Raw genomic sequence first — 12,559 nt, 5'->3', positions numbered from 1 at the left:
TATTCAGAACATGTCACAGAAAAAAAAAATTGTTGCCCATAAGAGCTGTAGGGAACAATCCCACAGTTTTGGCTGCTCTGTTAAAGTCTCATAAGGCAGGATAGACAATGCAGCAAGCTTCACCCCTGGGGGGCTACAACACGTGGTTCTGAAGGGATTAATAAACCCACTGTATTTCAATAGGTGCTGTAACAAGACGGTATTGCAAAAGTGTCTCAAATACTGAGTAGGACTTTGGCCAGAGGCAGGCTCTTCAGTGTCTGGAAGCGCACACACACAGGCGCTCTTAGCTCGCTCAAGACTAAGTTGGTCTTTAGCAAAATGAAGACGTTACTGGAAAAAACATAAAACTTTATCCATCCTTGCAGGCTGCATTTGCATTTGAATGGTTTTTATTCTTTTCATGCTCATAAAAAGTGTTATATTAAATATTAATATGGTATTTTTCTTGTGTTACTGTACACTTTCCACACACCTGGAAATTAACTCCATTGTAACCACAATAACCTCCCAAAAGAAGACAAAAAAACCTGTTTATACTAGTGGAAGAATATTGCAAAAGCAGATTGAAGAGTTTCATTTTTCCACCGGCCTGCCAAATTCCTTGACTGACATTACTAAAGATATAGGCATGACTATCTCTATGTTCCTTTATTATTAAAATGCAGCAGAACAACAGGGCAGGCAGCGCTTGGTAAAGCACAGCGATAGGACTCCTAAAAACCTGCTTAACAGCCTTATCTCATCTCAGGGAGTTTCGCTCTCTGGAGGTAAGCCCAAATGAGCATGAACGTTTTGAGTCGTGCTGCAGGGTGCCTTGACCCTGGCTTTTCTGCAGGCCTGGGACCTGTGCATGTGTGAGAAGGAACAGGGACCACGTGAATTCACTGGCTGGCATGCTGAAGGCACACCAGACATCCTCGTTCATGCTGCCATGATCTCCATGGCAGGCAGTTGCTGTTGGTTCTGGTGCAGTGCCTTTTGTGCTTTATGCTGGCTTGAGCAGAATTCGGTGCACTTTGCTCCCCATAGCAATACCAGTGCTCTGATTGTTTCCAAGTTTTTCAGCATTAGGTTCTCGTATTTCCAAGCAAGACATGAATATGTACATTAAAACTTGAATTTGGAGCAGCATGGAAAATGAAGAACGCAATTTTCCATAGGTATAACGGACTTCGGACACATGGTATCTAAAAGTACAGTAATTGCATTTTCATGCTCTCATTATAAAATCTACCAAGGTATCTCAGCTGTCGTCCATCATTAAAGTGCTATTTTATCTGAATGTTGGCCATGGAAACTCCATGTCAAACTTTAGACCTATGGATGAAGCCTCTCCTTCTCAGGAAAGGACTGATTTGTTTAGGCTCGCTACACTTCTGTTATGTAAAATTCTTCCTGCCAATTCTGCACCGATTAAATAAAAATAGGGAAAAGATTCTCTTGAGTGGGCCTGGTTTGCAATTTATACATTGCATACCGGCTGACTGGTCTTGTTGGGTTGACCTCACAGAGAAGGGAAAAGCTGAAACAATCAAGACTATCCCTGCCTGATAAGAGAGGAACTGCTGACTCGGCTCAGCCACGTGTTTGATTGCACATACTAAGCTAACAGACTATAGTATTTACATGACTTCACTAAACACTTAAATCTATTTTGTGGACAAAAGGATTTTAAGTTAATTTATTTTGTTGAGAGAATAATTTAAGCAAGTTAGCATTTTGTTGACAGTATTATGATGAAATTCATTTTGTCTACATAACTGATTGGACAGTTAGCAGAATGCATTTTCTCCACAGAATCCAGTATGTGCCACGACTGTCAAATACGGTTTCCTCCACGGTTTCAAGTTGTTCCGTCAACAGAATGAATACAAAATCCTTTTGTCTACAAAATGAACTTAGGTGTTAATTGTTTGTCAATAAGGAGTGCAAAGCCAAATGATCCTCTGTTGAACACTGATAAAAATGTACAGGGGTGTGTGTGCGGGGTTGTGTGTGCGTGCAGACATGCACAGCTGTGCCCCTCGCTTTGTTGTCAGAGTCCAAATGTCACAAAGCAAGAGCCTGGCGGGGAACGGCATCTGATCCACGCCGGGGTTAGGCATGGTCTGGGTATTACGGTCGTGTTGGGAGCATCGTGAGGAATTAAGTAGTGTAGAAATGCAGAACACGGGGGCTGGAGAGCTGTCAATACTGTTTCTAGCAGGGATTCAAATCCCCTCTCTGTGAGCATTGATTCTGGTTCTTCTTGGTATGGTACAGCACACGCGGGATGCAGAGGTTTTCCTGCCTGGAAGAATTGTATCACAAATAGATGTGGCAGATGAGGAGCAGGGAGAGGATGTGTTGTATTCAGATCATGCTGGCTGGGAGCTGAGGCTTAATGAAATGAACTCATTAGTTTGAAGTCCTATGGGGAAACACCTCTTAGGGACCATGAATTGATTTGAATCCTGTTGACCGCACAAACCATTCTCTCCTTCTGGACAGACACAAATTAAGGAGGTACACCATGAACATTGTCCCCATAAAAGATGGAAATTTCACTTAAACCCTGATTTTAAACACAGTTGGGCTTATCTGAAGCCCACTGATGGCTTTCATTTTATTTTTGCCATTTTCTTTTTTTCTTAGTTTTGAAGACACACTGTTAGCAAGTATTCATATACTCAATTTTGAAGGTGCCATCAGGGATGTCAGCTCTCAGCACCTCTTGGGTAGACCAGGGAACATAATGGAGAAAATGTTGTGTGGTTTTCTCTGAAAATATTATATTTTTGGAGCAGCCTGCCTAGCAATAAATATCTGGAAAGGAGCAAGAAAAAAAAAGAAATATTCCCTCATTAAAAGTATCATAAAAATTGCACAAAATTATTTTTTTTCCTTCCCCTCTCCTCTTTTGTGCTTTTAAGAGGGTTAAAGTTAATGGAGGGTAGAAAAAATATGAAATAAAGCTATGAAGAAATATGACAGTGTCATAGTGCAATATCAAAGTTCAGCCCTCTAATATATTTTCATGTTCACTCAGGAGAAAACAACCAACTAATCCCCAAGTTCATTTATACTGCTTAAAGTACCCTGGCTTTCAGCTCTGCTAATTGTCAGAAAAGCCAAAAGGAAAGAAAAGCAGTCCCTTTTCAGCTGTGTTTTGTCTAAATATTCTAGTCACTGCCAGGGTTTTGAGGTTAAGGAGAGGTACATCGGGTATGGAGAGGCGAGGTTAAAGGCATGAAGGTTGTTTCTCCTAATGAGGTTTGTCATTTACAAGGGCATAATCATCTCTGTTTTCTGCAAGGGAACATTTATGTCAAGAGCACTATGTGAAACACCGTTTTCACGTTCTTTTGCAGAATGTGACCTTTCAGAGGAATGCAGCCCCATACCTGACAGTTTAGGGCTGCTCAGGCACAGCACACGTTGCTGCAGCGCTGGTGGGGGCTCAGCTGACGGTGGGACCTTCCAGCTAACGTTGGACACAAAGAGCAACTGACCTCACATCTCAAGGTGACAACTCCAGTGGGGCTCAAGTGCCCACTGCTATTCATTAGGTGCATTTTTTACAGAGCTTCCAAAACGGTTTGTTACTGGCTTTTGCCTTTTGCGCCCTGGTGTGAACAACTGGTCTGTGGGGCTGAGCAGGAGCAACAGTTGGGGTTTTGCAGTTTGATTATACCATTTACTCACACTTCTTCGGTTGAGTGCATTATGCTGCGTCCTGCAAAGAGGCACAATTGCTCTTGCTGCGGAAGGTAAAGCAAATCAGACGTGTCAGTCTCCCTTGTTGCTCAACACAGCCACTAATGACTGCAGCATATGTTGCTGCTTCCCAGGCCACTAGGAGCTCAATGCATCTGTTACTCCTGTGGGAGCAAAGCCCTGATTGTCAATACCATCATCCCCATGCTCTTTAGTCAGCAGAACCATGGTGATGTTAGCCCTTGTGTTAGCTGGTCCCAGGGTGGCAGCTCAAGAAGGATTGTGTTGGAGAGGGAGCGCTGGGAAACCCATGGAGTATTAGGTAGCAGCTGGGGACCATGACACACTCATCTGTAATACACAAATGATGTAAGCACCTCGCAGAAATCCCAGCCCAGAAATAAAAAGGTTGCAAATTGCAGATGTTATATTAACATAGGTTTGCAAAGTACTCACTGGGGGCTGCAGGCATAAACTGTCCAGGTAATAAAAAAACACAGTGCTAGTGCTGAGGGACCTCTTGCAAGCCAGGATTTTCAAAACCATGTGGCACCTGTCACGTGGGGTGTCTGTAAATCCGGTCAGTGTGCTATGAACTTAACACTGCAAGACCACACACTTAAAATGGCCCATACAAAATGACGAAAAGGGCTTTAGTCACCTTTGTATTTCACATACCTCCTCGCTGCTCATCGACTCACATATTTGCATACTTCCCAGCAGATCACGCTGCATTTCCTTTTTGCCCTGAGGTCAAGTCTGCAGTATAGGCAAAGTCACACCTATTCATAAAACTGATTTTGCAGCCTGATAACTCTTCAGGGAGAGTGGGATTTTAATGCAGGCAAAAGCAGGACACTTGGAAAAATAATAAAAAAAATCTGTACAATGTGCTATAAGGAGGAGAGAAGGGAGTACTTGCTATTAAACTTATGTTATACCTTATAATGAAAACAAAATTTAAGCCACTAGAAAGGGCAAACACTGCTCTCTTTTGCCTACATGAATTTTTGCTAGTGGCTCCAGCATAATCATCTCCTAAATGACTTGGCTTACATTACATCTCGCTTTCTAGGTGAAACCGTGTCACTTTTGTATGTAGAGGTGATGTAACAGACCTCCTCAGTATATAAATTATTACCAGCTTCTTTTAAGGCCCTAAAAACTAAGTGCATGAATGACTACAGCTTCTTAGCAAGGTCTACCTGCAAAGGTCATGTAGCATTATTTTGAGTGTAAACCACAGAAGTGGTTCCTGGAAAGGCTGTGTGGTATTTTGATATGAGGAGCATAAATGGCAGTAGTTATTCCACGTGTATCAGAAAGAATGGAGATGCATGTGGTTAAGAGCTTTGTGTGCAGCAGAGTGGTTAGATCATCCTGGCTGCATGCAGGCCACCGGTGGTTTCTGCTTTTCATGGCATTTGCTCTTGTTTTGTCCGACAGAATCCCAAACTAATGGAGCTGTCACTGTAATCTGACAGGTAGCTAACATAAAAAGGGGGCAAGATACACGACTCAGAGAAGCACTCGGTTGGAGCTATCTCATTATTCACATGCAGGAAATCAATCAGAGAGTGGTGTAATTCGAAGGAAAATAAAATAATATATGTATACTTCACAGTCTATACAGGTGAGCATTTTAAACCTGTGCTGGAGAGCTTTTCTTGCTCTGAGGCATTTTTTTTTCTGCTGTTACCACAGGGAATACCACAGGTTCCACTTACCTGGAGCTGTGTGCCTGCCAGGACCATCTCTCCATTAGACACTCACAGCACCCTCACAAAGCATCTGATTCCCTCTCTGGACCGCTCAGCACCAGATGAGAGTCCTGCCACCAGCTCCCTGTGTTTGAAAGGTAGTGGGTGCACACCTGACAACTGAGGGGCTGGAAATGTACCACATTAAACTCTTCTTAAAGCAAAACACATTTTCAAACTCACCTTTAGCCTGATTGAGGCCCCACTATACCCACTTTTGGGAACGTTTTTCATTCTTAATGACCAAAGAAATAGCCTACCTTTCTTTTTTGGCAAAGAGGGCTCAATTATTTCACTGAGAGGGGCAGCATCAGCAGTGTTAGCTTTCTTCTCTTTTTAAAGCCTAATGAAAAGGCATAAGAATGATGCTTAGAAACAATAGGGTTGACTCATAAGGGATGACTGTATGTGACTCATAAGATGTGAAATTATTCCAGAAACTTGAAGTATATGTACATGTGCTAAGACTTGGACTTGGGGGGGTTATTTTTCGTAACTGGAAGAAGAATACCTACTGTGTATTTTGAGATGTACCTGACATACAGTAACATGTTCTGTACAATTGTATATGTGACTAATGAGATTCCGTGGCCTTTCTATCGTATTCCCAGTCCTTGAGGAAATTGAGCATTAATGATGCTTTCCACATCCTTTGCTTTAACTTGGAAGACTACTGCGGATGGCTGGTAAAAGGGGATCTGTAAGTTTCTAAAGAAATTTCTTTTGATACAGATAGCATGAGAAGGAAGTTCCCAAACCAAGGGTTAATCTAGGAGGATCCACAGAATTGTCCTAGGGTTTTTGCACTGATTGGCGCCAGCTTTGCCAGTTTGCTTTGGAAGCTAGGAAAGCCTGACTGAGATGTCTGTGCAAGGGAAGTCACACCCTGAGGGTTAATGGCTGATCTCTTTAAGCAGCACAATTACGCACCAAGCATCCCTGAGTGACGAAGATACCTTTTCACTGTTGCAGCCTAACAAATCCTTTTGATCCCTTAATTGTCTCGTTCAATTAGAAAAGAAAGATGCCACTTGCTTTCCCTCTGCTGAGCATGTCCTTGCAGTCAGTTGGGTGCAGGCATCCTCGGAGCAAGACTTAGAGTCTGTGCTGGACAAGCACTTACCCAGGGAGCTTCATTGGTTTTCCAGCCCAGGAAGGCATTTGCAGCTCTTCATTACCACGTGTTGGCAAGAAAATGGCATTGGGATAGATTAATGAAATGAGCCTGCTTGAATGGGGCTACTAAACTATCGATCAGTTTCCGCTAAACCTGCTTGGTTTTCCTGGGTCATAACCGAAGCTACTTTTTCCTTAAAATGAAGAAAGCTCATGGGATTACATCTGCTAACATTATTTTCAGATATTGTGACATGTAGTGGCATCTTGTCCCATTAATTTGCAACTTGGAGAACATAAAGATGTTAAAAAAATAGGTCATGGTAAAAGGGGATAGTTCATAACACATCTGAATTTGAGGGACCTGTTATTCCACTCCTCTCAGCTTTATGGTTTCCTTTATTTGGCTGCACATGACACAAACAGCAGCTTTTCCTCATGTGCATATATGTCCTTACTCACTGCCCTTGGACTCTGTGCCAAGGTCCTGTTATTGAGGTGCATGAACAACCTAACCTTGAGGGAGCATGTCTTTGGTATGGTTTTGATTTAAAATTAATGCCTCCTGTGCCACATACAATTGTTTAATGTCGGTTGTGGGGTTGCTATCTGAGAAAACCAACCAACTTTGCAGTTAATGCAAGCAGCTGAGTTACCTTCTCTCCTTTTTTGAAGAGCAATCAGGTGGGATGGGAGGGAGACCATCGATGAAACTCAGGTGGTCTTTAGGCCACATCCCAGGTGACAGTCATTTCCAATATGACCTTTGTATGTTGGGCTGTGTACATGCTTGGGTGGGAGGAGAGCACACAGCATTTTCCTGCAGTGCCAGAGGAGCTGATGTGAAATCATAGGTTGGAGGATTTTATTGGGAAAGTTGCACCCTGTGCCTGCCCAAAGACCCCCAGCCTGGCTGACGTGGTTCCGAACGTGCCATGGATGTGTGTTAAAGCACTGGCCACCTCTTCTCTCTGTACTCCACTTGCAATTGCTTATCAAAAGGAACATGAAGAGGCTGTCACAGTAGCATGCCATGCTATAAATAACGGCTTTGCTGTGCCGAATATGAGCCTTTCAGTGACTGGAGCAGAGACAGCTGCTGACAGAAGGCTGAATTGTTCAGCAACAGCAGACACCAGGATTAAGTGTGAGATTTGGAAACTGCCTCATAACTTGCACAGGAATGTTAACGTGTGACATCAAAGATTATCCGTGTTGTAAGGCATGCATTCTCACAGTGAACTTGCTGTAGGTAGGATTTTTCTCCTGGAAAAAAAATTAAGAACACAGATTTGTGTAACTCTTTCCAAGTTTCTAGCCTATTTTAAAGTTACGGTCTGTCGCTCCCCTTTACTGCATGCAGCCCTTATCCCAGCCCTAGTCTGGCTCCATGCAGCAATGCTTATCATCAAGTGGGCACATACCCAATGCAGATGGTGTTTTAAAGAGCGAGGTGTCTTCTGAAAAATCCTCGTGTTATAAATTGACCCTCTCAGTCAAGTGTGTGTCCGGCACTTGATTTGTCCACCAAATGCATGTCATACACAGAAACCTGTGCTCACGTTGGGATTTAGCCTTTACTGGAGAGCTCAGGACACCTAGACTTGCACTTTGAGGTATGGACAGCTGGGGCACGAGAAGGGGGGAACCTGGCAGCCCCTCTCTTGGCAAGGAAACTGTCCCAGGCTCTATCCGGGGTGATTTGCTCTGGGGCATCCAGCCAGAAAGGTGCAAGTCCCAGCATGGCTACCGCTGTTCTGCTCAGAGTGGCCCTGAAGTGCTCAGGGCACCTGAAGCTGGGTGTGCGACATCCTCATTTAATAAGGAAAGCCACTCTGTATTAATGACACCAGCTATTATAACTGACTATGAAGATCTGCTTAGATGGGAGAGGATGGGATGTGACATGAAAACACCAATGTCCTTGGTCTTGTTTTGCTTTTTACAAATAGCAAATCTAATGTCTTGGAGACTTTGCAGGGCACAAAAGTAGCTTTCTGTGGTAACTTTTTTGGAAAAAGTGACCAACGTTAGACCCCCATGGCAGAAAGTGCAGCAGTCCAACAGCTTGATACAGTGCTTACAACCACGGGTTCGTTCCTTCTTGCCTGTACCAAAATCAATAAACAAAGTCTATATCAACAACATAAAAGAGATTTGGCAGCAGATCCAGCAGGTTTTAAAACCTTGGCAGGAATTTAAAACCAATCAAAGCGAACCCACATTATTTTTTTTTTTCATGAAGGCATTCATTTTAATTGTGTCTTAACATACATTTGTACATGTATGGTGGGGGAAAAAAAATGTTATCCCCCATTTTTCCTTGCCTAATTCCAGCCCATTATTCATCATTAGCATTGGTTAAAGAAAAAAAAAAAAAAGTTATTTATTTCAGGGAATTTGTTGAAAATCCAGTCATGCTATTCATTGTTTTTTAAAGGCTAATCATCAGCAGCAGATCTGATGAAATATTTTGTTGAAGTTTTAAACAAGCAGTTACTCTAATCAGTGATGGGCTTTGTAACCTCGTCACCTTCTTTCACAGAATCACAGAATCACAGAATCACAGAATCGTCTAGGTTGGAAGAGACCTCCAAGATCACCTAGTCCAACCTCTGCCCTAACACTAACAAGTCCTCCACTAAACCATATCACTAAGCTCTACATCTAAACGTCTCTTAAAGACCTCCAGAGATGGTGACTCCACCACCTCCCTGGGCAGCCCATTCCAATGCCTAACAACCCTTTCAGTAAAGAAGTTCTTCCTAACATCCAACCTAAACCTCCCCTGGTGCAACTTTAGCCCATTCCCCCTCGTCCTGTCACTAGGCACGTGGGAGAATAGACCAACCCCCACCTCTCTACAGCCTCCTTTAAGTTACCTATAGAGAGCGATGAGGTCTCCCCTGAGCCTCCCCTTCTCCAGGCTAAACAACCCCAGCTCCCTCAGCCGCTCCTTGTAAGACTTGTTCTCCAGACCCCGCACCAGCTTTGTTACCTCCTCTTCACCAGAGGCTTTTAGCAAGCACTTAAGTTTCCCTACAGCCTAATTTCTCTGCTGTTTTCCTTGAAGACTGTCCTCTCCAGGGATGACTTTTACAGACCAGCCCCCTTCCCCACACAGGTGCCTCCACCATCATTACGGCAGGTGGCACCAGGTTTATTTTCAGGTGCCTCAATTCGTTGGATACTCAAAACACGAGCATTCAAAGGCCTCGCACCGGGTGGGTTTATGGATTTGGACGCGAGCCCTTGGCTGTAGCAGGTTTTGCAGCCCTGAGGGAAGGGCTCGCCTCAGGGCCGCCATTTGGGAGCGCTCACGCGCCTCGCCTCAGGGGCGGTAGAGCGGGAAGGCACGGCTCCTGCTGGCTACTGCCGGTTCAGGGCAATTCTGGGCGGTTCTGTCCAGTTCTGGACGGTTCAGGGCAATTCTGGGCGGTTCTGTCCAGTTCTAGGCAGCTTGGGGCAATTCTGGGCGGTTCTGTCCAGTTCTGGGTGCTCCCAGGTGGTTCTGGGCGGTTCCAGCCAGCTCCAGAGTGTTGGCTGATGCCTCTGGGAAAGGGTCTTGAAGAAAGGGCAAAAAAAAGAAAGCCACCCAAACCAGCAGGAAACAGCTGAGGGAACATAAAGATCAGTGGAGCAGGTGCTCCAGGTGCTGGAGAGCCCACTGTGGAACCGGGGGAGAGCATGAGGAGGAAGGAGCAGCAGAGGGGAGCCAGTAGGGGCCAGCTGCGGCCCCACACCTTGTCCTGTGGCACAGGTAGGGGCGAGGCTGGGCCTGGGTTAATGGGGTGTGAGGGGAAGGTGGCCTCTGGGTGCTGGTTTCCTTTCTTGCTCTGCAAATCTGTTTCAACTGGCAACAAACTAATTTTCACTCAGTCTAGTCTGTTTCGCCCCTGATGGTGGTTGGTAAGCGATCTTCCTGTCTTCGTCCCAGCCGGTGAGCTGGTGGGCACTGTAGTGGGCTCGTTGGGGTACTGATTGCAGCCCCAGTGCTGGTGGCGCTCAAGAAGCGTTTGGGCAGTGCTCTCAGACACACGGTCTGATTTTGGGTGGTCCTGTGTGGAGCCAGGAGGTGGGCTTGAGGTTCCTTATAGGACCCTTCCGACTTGGGATGTTCTGTGCTTCTACTGTCTCCCCTGTCCTGTTTGAAGAGAAGAAGGCAAGGGCAGCGGCAGGGGGCGGCTAGCAGCCAGTAGGGCTGCATGGACACCACAAAAATACAGGGGGCTGTGGTGTTCAGAGGGGGGTCACCCTGCCTGCAGTATGACAATAAAATGGAGGGCCCATTTTCTCTTCTCCTGGTGCACAGATGGCAGCTGGGGTCTGCTTGTTTCTGCCATGGTAGAGGACTATGCCTGGCAGAAGCTCAGCAGTTAGTTTTCAAGGTCTTCCTAAAGTCCTTGTGCTTGTCCGGGATCAAAATAGACCTGTTGGACTATGAACACTTGTTCTGTGGCTGATGCTTGGCTTTGGGGTTTTTGTTTCTGTCTGTGAGGAACCTTGAAGGGCTTTGAAGTTGGAAGCAGTGTCACGTTCACTAGGGTGCAAGCTGCGTATTGACACTTTAAAAGCTATAGATAAAGAAATATTAATGAGGAATAAGCTATGTGGGTTGAGGGTGGGCTATTTCTGTGTTAGATTTCCGCAGCACTTCAAAAGGCCTGAGAGAGAAGAATAGTGCCTAAGGGTTTCAGAAACAAGTAGCTATTGTTTTAGGGATGAAATCTTATTTCTCACATGAAGCTGGGAAGCAGAGGCACACGTCTTTGGGGATATCACAGATACAAAGACCATTTCTGTTCATGAAGTGCCCTGGCCTACACTGGACATAGTCCTGTAAGGAGTGACATCAAAGCCTACCTTTGCCTACTCAATATTTAAAGCAGTCCATAGTAGTTTAACAGCATAGCAAGCCATGAATCTACTGTCTACATACAATTCACATGTTGCGTGTATGAAATTATGTTTGTGCCTCTTTATAAAAGTATGAAAATATTGTCAAACCACTGCAATGTTCCTTTCCCTTCCTAGCAACTGGCTATGCCTCCAGATAATTTAATGATGTATTTACCATCTTAGCATAAATGAGTACAAGATCCTAATAATAAAGGGTGGAATTGGGGGGGGGTGGGGGGGGTGGGTGGATGACTCCAGGTGTTTTTAATCACAGGAGGAGGGGGACAGGTGGCACTGAAGGCCTTACCAGGTGTGCCTGGTCCTGGTTGTGAGTGTCTGGTCTCAGCACAGTGGAAGGGAATATATGATAGCAGGGAAGAAGTAGTTTTATTCAGGTGGGATCTGACCACGCAGTGAGCAAGAGGAGGGTGCAGAGCCATGGAAGAAAGCCTGGATGAGAAGTGACCCACAGCTAGTTCCAGGGCTCCTGCCTCCACTCACGGAGTCGAGCTAAATGTTGCTGATCCTGTACAGGGCCTGACCCTGTAAGAGAGGATTGGAGCGGCAGGTAGTTCAACAAGGATTTGTCTCCTGCTTTTTTACAAGGGGTACTTTTTTTTTTTAATATATGCATATATTTTTAAAAAGTGCAATGGATGAGGGGAAGGGTTAGGCTGTTCCTTAGGCAGTAGCATAGCCAGGGATGCTGGAGGGACCAAGAAACATGTTGAGATGTTACTTACTGTGGGGCAAGGAGGAGAGGATTGTTGCCTGCCACCCTGCAGGGAGAAGTACGTGCCTCCCTCGTAGCTCTCCTTTCGCCTGCTCTCTGAGGTTTGGGGATAATTTCTCAATTTAAGGGGATTCAACTGCCACATGTGTCAGGGAAGAGTGAATTTACATGTTATGTATATCGAGTATCTTACCTGTAAGAGAAATGTTGTCTTGTTTTCATGCCAAAATGAGAAAGACACAGATAAGTGTGGAGGTAAGAAAACTTTCGTAGGCAAAAATAGGTTCAGTATTTATCCAGTGTGGGCAGAATGCTGGGAACAACTGTGTGTGAATTACAATAGATGTGTCAG

The 12,559-nt window shown here is 44.9% G+C and overlaps 1 protein-coding gene across 13 annotated transcripts in view; it reads left to right on the top strand.

The window, feature by feature from the left end:
- Positions 1-9,774: 9,774 nt before the first annotated feature.
- Positions 9,775-12,559, top strand: part of LOC310901609 (uncharacterized protein) — a 78,613-nt gene continuing 75,828 nt past the window's right edge. For 3 of the 13 annotated variants that reach the window (XR_014585938.1, XR_014585939.1, XM_083841533.1), the window contains exon 1: positions 11,720-12,042. The gene's annotated coding sequence lies outside the window, so the exon portion shown is untranslated. The other 10 variants (XR_014585934.1, XR_014585935.1, XR_014585942.1 and 7 more) reach the window with 8 other exon arrangements.

Source organism: Anser anser (genome assembly GCF_964211835.1).
Source record: "Anser anser genome assembly, chromosome: 6".
NCBI lineage: Eukaryota > Metazoa > Chordata > Aves > Anseriformes > Anatidae > Anser > Anser anser.
Note: the sequence above shows the minus strand (reverse complement) of the source record. Positions and strands in the feature narration are given on the sequence as shown.